The sequence below is a fragment of the Capsicum annuum genome, chromosome 1, assembly GCF_002878395.1.
Source record: "Capsicum annuum cultivar UCD-10X-F1 chromosome 1, UCD10Xv1.1, whole genome shotgun sequence".
Lineage (NCBI taxonomy): Eukaryota > Viridiplantae > Streptophyta > Magnoliopsida > Solanales > Solanaceae > Capsicum > Capsicum annuum.
Genome location: NC_061111.1, coordinates 252,093,170 through 252,101,880, shown reverse-complemented (window position 1 = coordinate 252,101,880; position 8,711 = coordinate 252,093,170). Strand labels below are relative to the sequence as shown.

The 8,711-nt window shown below is 35.0% G+C and overlaps 1 long non-coding RNA gene across 3 annotated transcripts; it reads left to right on the top strand.

The window, feature by feature from the left end:
• Positions 1 to 1,048: 1,048 nt before the first annotated feature.
• On the top strand, positions 1,049 to 6,606 carry LOC107852770. 3 transcript variants are annotated; one of them, XR_001669555.2, is made up of 5 exons: positions 1,053 to 1,384; positions 4,047 to 4,109; positions 4,261 to 4,674; positions 5,134 to 5,308; positions 6,450 to 6,606. It is a non-coding gene; the product is annotated as an uncharacterized LOC107852770 (long non-coding RNA). The 3 variants fall into 3 exon arrangements; XR_007048634.1 differs by having other exon boundaries at positions 1,049 to 1,384; positions 4,261 to 5,308; XR_001669556.2 differs by lacking the exon at positions 4,261 to 4,674 and having other exon boundaries at positions 1,055 to 1,384.
• Positions 6,607 to 8,711: the final 2,105 nt, after the last annotated feature.

Below are 8,711 nucleotides of genomic sequence, written 5' to 3'. Positions count from 1 at the left end.
CTGGCCATGTATGTTAATCCCTCTAAGAAAAACTGGGCATGTCATTATCTAAATCCATCCTCGCTTCGATCTTCCCTTATTAATTTTTTTTTTCTCTTATTTGGTTGATCATGTATTAAGTACTACTGTATTAATTTTTCTATCCCGGTTGATCATGTGTTAACTTTCTTTACTCTTGCCCCCCCCCCCCTCTCCCCTTTCTTCCTTTTATTGATCATGTATTAATGTGCTTTATCTCTTCTTTGCATGAACCCGCTCGAGTCTTGCATGGACTCTCTTTCCCGTTGCATGTTCCTTATGGGCCATTGAGGCCCACTTAGTCTTGAGTCGATCTTGAAGACCCAAAAAAGCAAAAAAAAAAAAACGCAGATGGATACAAGGAGTCGAAAGAAGGGAAATGGGTTAAAGTCCCATTCTTGAAGCAACGACGAAACTTGAGCCTCCTTTCTGTTCATTCATTTGTTGCCGTTATTTATTTATTGTTGATGTTTTATTATTGTTTGTTTATTTTCCCCTTTCATTATTTATTCGTTCATTAGGGCCATGAAGCCATAATTGTATTTAATATAGGTGGAGCAAGATTCGAGCTAAGGGTTCGGAAACATAGAATTAGGACAGATGAAAATGGGTCAAAAGCACAACTAGATTAGGACAGGGTCGACGGTTTGGGCTTAAAAGCCTAAATCACTACTTCTCCCCTTTCCGCTTTCCCTTTTGCTTACTTGTTTTACATGTTTCTTGCGAACCTAGTTGAATCCCTAACTAAGTCGCTAAAAAACTGATTTCGCAAAAACTTTTTCCTAATCAACTACTTTTCAACAATTTAATCTTTTTGAAGTTAGTCAAAAGACATTTTCAAACAGTCTTGATAAACGCAAGTTAGCGGACGCTTTAGGTGCCTAACACCTTCCTAAAACGTTAATAAGAACCGTTTATCTAGAATCTCTAATTTAAAATGATTTTCAAAGTCCTTTTCAAAATTAAGTGGCGACTCTTTCAAAAGTCAAAATTTCCGTTAAACAAGAATCTATGGGAACACTTAATCAAGAAATATCATCTATTGTATAGCTTATTAATTCCTTCCACAATATTTAATTAGTTCTGCCAAAATTATCAATACAACATACGCTAAAAGAATATTTTTTCCTTAATGCAACATACATCAGAAACCCCTATTGCTTTCTCATCGAAAACCCTAAAACCCGATCTCAATAATTGATAATTAAAAATTGATGGGATCTTAAAAGTGGCCAATCGAACCAGAATGTGTAATTGAAGAATCGTGTCACGCTTGCTCATGCCGCTGCAGTAGTATCTCATAGTCTAGTTGAGAATCGATTGTAGATTTAGACTTCAAGGGAAGCTTGAATTTGTGTATTTTAAGGTTAGTTTATTCTTCTAATTGACGATTTTTAGCTAAGCTTGGTGTTTTTCGCTTATTAAAAGTTTATTTGAACAATTTTAGGGAGTAATTTATGCTTTTAGTGATAAAGTTTGGATATTTTGAAGATATAGGAGTATTTTTAGTTGTACATCCCTCTGGTAGCAGCTCATTTGGCATTTTTTGCTTACTGAAAGTTAATTTGAACAATTTTGGAGTAAATCCGATGGATCAATTTATGTTATTAGAGTTAAATTTTGGATATTTTTTGGTGATATAGGAGTAGTACTATTAGTTGCAATTATCCTTGTAGCGATTCCCTTAATGATGTCAAACCACTTTGGCCAATCAAGTAATCTGCTCTTTGTTTTATCTACAAAGTATGTTTTCTTGTTAGCAGCTTCATTCATGTTTTGACTAATAGATCATAGCATTGATCATTTTAGCTTATGTAATAGGTTAGAAGTGCAAACCAAATATGTATAAATCTAGGCTTTTGTTAGGCATGTATTCATAGATCAACATCTTTTGTTCTCATTGGATGCATCAACCCAAAAGTCTCACAAGATTTTGGTGTTGAACCTTGGCAATATAGATAACTTGGTTCTTGTATTCATCAAGTCCCATGGAAGTCCTTGACAATCTATTTACAGCAGTTTCATGTCCCTCTTCCATCACTCCCAACAAATGGAAAGTGTATTATATTAGAACATAGGTTTTACAAAGACGAGAATATTGCAGAATGAAAATAATCTCTAGCACTCCAATCTTGAGCATAAACTAGTTACTGTTCCAACAAATTTGCACTGTATACGTTGTAAACAGGTCCAAATCCACCCTCTTCAATCTTGTGATTGAACGAAAAGTTATTTGTGGCTCTTGTTATTGTTGAAAATGGGAACAGTGGCAGCTCTATATCTTCTATGAGTTTTAGTTTCTTCTTTTTCTGTCTGTACCACAACAAAATCAGGATCAACAGAATCATTTCTATCACAACAACAACAACAAACCCAGTGTATTCCCACAAAGCGGGGTCTGGGAGGGTAAGATGTACGCAGTTCATACTGCTACCTCCGAAAAAGTAGAGAGGTTTCCGATAGACCCCGGCTCATAAACAAGGGGAACAGAATCGTTTCTATCAACAATGAGAAACTAACTGTGAGTATCTTAGCCTTCTTTCTTGTTGAACCTTCCTCAGATTCTACAATTAATTTTTTTTGAGTCAGCGCTATAAATCAAGACACCTCTAACTTATCATAGTACCATCTTCATGTGTTGAAAACTAAGTTAAGAAATACTTCAGGGGAAATTTCTTAAACAAGTTCTTACCTTGCTCTAAGGGATCCATCTTCATGAAAATGTCTAGTCCTCTTTCAGACAGCTTTCTGATGTCAATTAATTCCCCATACCATAATAAGCAACCTTTGTCTCCATCGCTTACATCTAGACTTGAATAAGCTGCGCAGGAGCAATTCCTAGTGTATACTTTTCTACACTCTTCAAGTGTCATCGTTTTATTGTATTGAGAGTGCATAGTATCTGGCAACTTGATTCCATAATATCTTAGAAATATATGTTCCATGTTGCAATCTAAGGGTGTCCTTCGAACACACCCTTCCGTCCAATCTCCCTTTTCCTATGTTGTGCATATTTATCTACAAACTTCTCCAAATATCCATAAATAGGTTCATTATCTATGTCACAGATCCCATACACACCACACAAGCAATATGTATCATAATTGTCTGCAGGTAACTTATAGTGAACATTCCATCTCTTTATCTGAGCCACCCACATGAAGCATTGTATATCCCCAGTACTGAAAGGTAAACCTCATGTCCAGTTTTAAAATTCTTTCCAAGCTTCTTATCAGGCAAATGAGTATCAGTTGGAAATTGGAAGCTCTGCCTTAGGAGAGCAAGTATTCTCGCTGCGTTTACCTTCAGTTGTACCTGATAGGGGTGTGATAAGTTTGTTTTATTTCTATTGAAAATATGGTTTTTGGGAGTTTTGAGAGCATTATGCAGCACCTCCAGGGTATGATAAGTTTGTTTTATCTCTATCGGAAATAATGTATTTAAATGAAACCTTTTCAGGTTGTGCGATCCCAGTTGCAAGTAACTGCTTTCCATATTACTGCCTTATGTGACACTAGATACAACTCCAGTAGACAAGCATCTAGTGGCGATTTTAATTTTCTACAGAGATAGTTAAAGGTCTATCTTCTCTTTGAACAACAACGACCAAGTACAACTGGAGTTCCGAGATACATGGATAAGTAGTAAATAGTAAAACAAACTGTTTCTTGTGTTCCCATTTGAAAAAGAGTTTTTTACTTTGGTATTATCAATCACAAGTAAAATTAGGCTTCCTTAAATTGAGGTGGGATTTGTTGAGGTTTATTGAGGAAGGTGTTTTTGGTTTTCCCATTAGATCAGTTGCCACGGCAACCATCTATCTTAATTTTTGGCATGAAGGAAAGCTGAATTTTTTGGACTTGAGCTATAGGAACTTCATCATTTGGATTAGCCCCTTGTTGTGGAGTTGAGAGTTGTTTGTCTTAAACTAGCACGGGCAGGCCTGTGCTGTAATCTAATTGTTTTGTGTAATATTTGATATGGAAACAATCATAGTTAAAGATATATATGGTTTGACGTCTCAATAGGTGGATAGGGCAATCTTGGACTTGAAGAATACCAACGTTAGGCTTAAGCATACAGTTAACCAGGTAAACTAAATTGCTTCTGCATTCAGTTGCAGTAAGTGATCCTAACACAAGGTTTACATATGAACTTTGTTTGTTTTCTAGCTGAGATCTAGTCGTAACTTTTGCATCAACATCATTTTGTTGTGCATCATTCTTGGAACTATGGCTGCAGGTACATTTTGTTGGGCACTGGTTGCAGGTGCATTTGTTGTGTTCATCGGAGAAAGCCTCAAACTAAACTGAGTTCTTCGATATCAGTTTCTCTTTTCTTGATTCTATGTTTTATCCATTTAATTTGTCAATGTTGTTATTTGATTGCACTAATGTAGCTGTTCTTTTACTTTTCCTCAGAACAACAGATTTCCTTTCTTTTACTTTTCTTTTCCTTTTCTATTAATCGCACTAATGTAGTTGTAGCTGTAGATAGATTTACTAGTATTAATGTAGCTAATGCTTGTAAAATTAGTCGAGATGCATGCAAACTGAGAAAAACGCACCATCTATGTATCTTTTGAGGAACATATACAGTTACCAACAGGAAACAAGAACAACAAAAATATGTACTAGAATCTGTGGTACAAAAAAGGTACTGAAAATGTCAACTTTATTATATTATTGAATGAACTATTGATGTTGGAATCTTGAAAGTTAAATTTTATTCCAAAATTATTAACTTTTATCGCTAGTACTAAATGACCTTGAAATGTAACTAACTAATCATGTAAATATTAAAAAATATGTTTCCATCCTTACGTGTACACAAAACAAAATGAATGGAAATAGAAGGGGTGGGGTGTCCAGTCTCAAAAATTCAGCCTTGTTTTCTCGTTGTCCTTTTTTATGTTTAGACTATACTAGGACCATAACTTCGTGGCACATTTTTGTCTGTCATATGATTTTGCACTCAAACAAGAAAAAAAATAAGCTTTTTCACAAAAAAGAAAAAAAGAAAGTATATCCTTATTCTACCCATTCGAGAAGGCTCTGCTTTTGATTCTCTTATAAACTAATTTTGTACTAAGTGTGTTACATGTGTGTATCACAGTCAAGAAATACGAAGAATGAATGGCGTAAGATAACAATCAACCGTAAGACAAAAAAAATTTGTGTGTTGTCCCAACACCCAGCTGGTGTTAGCAGATTGAAGCTTTGGGAAGTGGCTGCAGGTGCATTGGCTGTGTTCATCGGGGAAAGCCTCAAACTCGACTGAATTCTTCGTTGTAAGCACCTTCTCCTCGTTAGGACATGGGATCAACTGTTTTGTTCTCCTTTCCCTTCTTAATAAACAATGGTGCAGTCGTGGTCAAGTAGCCTGACCAATAACCTTTGTTGGCTTGAGGTAGTTTCTCTGTTCCAACAGAAACTTCGGGCTATAGTGAATTGTTTTGCAAAACAAAATGCCTGCCCAGGAGATAATCTCTCCATTTTTGTTCAGTTACTAGTGCCAACAGCTCCCTTTCATAATACATAAGGCCCTATTCTTTGCAGACAACCCTGTACTAAAAACAAAGAAGCAATTGGTCTATTTTCCAAAGCCAACACAGCATCAATGCCTCCCTCGATGCAAGTACGGTCCAATAATGACAATTACCTCTCCAATGGTGTTGAAAATGTTAAAGGAGGATATTATATAAAAATATCGTACATCTCCTCTTCCATCCTCCATTCTCAAATGAGACAAATGCTTTGGACCCCCTCCTCCTTCATGTTTGGAGGATAAGATAGGAAGATTGCTTAACTGCCCGTGTAGAGCTTTTCACCAAGGATGAAATATGCTAGAACTGCAACTAGTATGGTTGAGAGCGGGTTGAAAACAGTTACGAAAACTGGTCCCTTTTGCTCAGTGCACCAGAGTTGTATGTACACTACTAAATTGGAGATCACTATTCCCTATTCCAGTTACAAAGATTCCCATTAATTTGTGCAAGTGCTAAATTATTTTAGAGAGAAACTAATGGACCCTTCTTACCCCATACAGGGTAGACCAGAAATCAATGTTGAAACTAATAACAATTTCCCTTACAAGTGTCTGTGACACAGCTGTAGATTTGGTCACTAGACCAAATATGAAAAAGAGATAGGGATGAAGCTCCTGTAATCTCTAGTTGAGTTACTGCCATTAGAACTCATTTTGTTGTGGAGTTTTGCTGCTTTTCCCGAGGTAAAGGGTGTATCTAGGTACAGCTGCATCTTTCCCCCATTTTGACGTGCAAAAATTGTTACTGCAGAGGTTTTGCGAATTAAATTTTGGCTATTGAATTTTACTTATACTGATTTTCTTGAAATGTTGTTTTTTGGTGTGTCGTAAATAGAAATATATGGTCATTTAAGTGTTAATTTATTATTGTTCACTGTTTACAGGGGTTCAAAGTAAAGAAAGTGATGAAGACATTGACGAGAAGATTTTTGCGTTGTTGATAAATGCTCTAATATCAATAGTTTTGTGTTGAATTTTTTGAAACTTATCGCGACTCGAACTTGCTACTATGTAAAAACTTAACTAATCATTTGAACTTGATTACATTTTGCTTTTGGGTTTAAATTACTAGCTTGTTGCATATTTTGAATTATGAGATTATTTATGAATGATTTTGTTTTATGATGTGTATATAATGTGTTATAATTTATTATGTATGTAAATAAAAATTTACATTAATACGAGTGACTATTTATATAAATCGTTTCAATTTAATAACATGTGGCAACAATCGTTGCAATAGATCAATAAACTATTGCAATAGGTAGTCAAAAAGCGTTGCAACAGAATAACAAAAGTGTCGCAATAGATGCTATTGCAATGGTTTAATGTCGTTACAATAGAATCTATTGCAACGGTTAGTAACCGTTGTAATAGATGAAAATAGGCGTCCTAATAAGTAATGAATTAGTTGTAATAGATACTCAAAAAGTGTTACAACAGAATAACAAAAGCGTCGCAATAGATTTCATTGCAACGGTTAGTAACCGTTGCAATAGATGAAAATACGCGTCTCAATAAGTCAAAAAATAACCGTCGCCATAGGTCATGCTATGGCGACGGTTACCGTCACCATAGCTTGACCTATGGCGACGGTTCAAATAACCGTCTCATAAATCGTTGTCATAGCCCTGTTGCAATGCCCACCTATAGGACGTTTGCTGAACTGTTGCGGTAGAGCTATGGCAACGGTTTTGTTGTCTATTGTAACGGTTTTGCAACCGTCACCATTGGGGTAATTTCTAGTAGTGTGTATTATATATCCACCGGCTATTTTTGGTTTAGGTGGTTGGGCAAAAGGTTATTTAGGTTAATTCTTCTTTTAGGTATGCATTGACTCCTATTCCACATTAAAGATCTCGCTAAAATAATGATATAGACAACACTGGATCAGACAGATCCGGCTCCTATCCATTTTTTCCAAGTCCCATCTTGATTAATGATATATGACCTAATTAAATTAAATGGCTAAGATTTAATTTATTCTAAATTAAACCTCTAACTATGGTTAATATAATATAGTATCAATTTAAAATAAGCTTTTTTATCTATCAATTTCTCAATATTCCCTTCAGATTATTTCTCAAACTTTATCTCATTCCCTCCAAATTTATCTATTCTAGTTTGGCAACATCTAAAATTATGGATGCAGATAAACGGTTTCATGTTTTTACCACGAAAATTATTTTTCACAAAAAATCGACAGACGAGAAAAAACGGAGAACAAGGCAATCTTTATTTTTGCTGGATTGAGGAAGAATTTGATTAGGTGTTTCTAAATCGATTTTTCCGTGCAAGTGAAAAACAAGACAAACAAAATATGAAGGTTGCAAACTGAGCATATTATATATATATGGCTCTTAAATTAATAAAAGTTTGGTTATTCATGCGTCGAATCATCTTGAAGCTTAAATCGAAGAACGATTATCCGGCTCCTCTCTATTTTCTCGAACCATTCATAAATTTGAAATCGAATTGAAGAATCATGAGCAAAAGAATGGAAGGACTGAAAAATGTTTTCTCGAAGTCATTCCATATATCCCTTTTTACTGCCGTGATTTGAAAATTGTATATGTGTTGAGATGACTTTGAAAATAAAGTTGTTATATTAACTACTAAAGTTTCTATATTAGATACCAAAAATTCATTTCAGTATCTTATTGCCAAATTATAATTGATAAATTTGGAGGAAATAAGAGAAAGTTGAGATAAATAATAGGACGGGAATATTGAGAAACTGATAGAGATAAAACAACTTATTTTTAGTTGATATATTATATTAATCATAGTTAGAGGTTTAGAATAAATTAAACCTTAGCCATTTAATTTAATTAGTCCATGTGTCATTAATCAAGATGGGGACTTCGGGAAAACGGAGAGAAAGGAAATGGAGAACAGCCGGATCCGGATCAGACCTAGACATTTATTTATTTCCTTCTAAAGTGAACTTTAATTTTACATGTTGCAACTGAAAGCGTCGAAACAACATTCCATCAATGAAGCACGTAGAGAATACTACGCGTAATAGTATGGATGATGATGAATGGTTGTGTTGTTTGTGACAGTACCAGATTTATCGTCTAGTTTCTGTGAAGATGAAATTTATAATGTTTATTTGTCTTTCTCGAACTTCAGCTCAGCTGTTG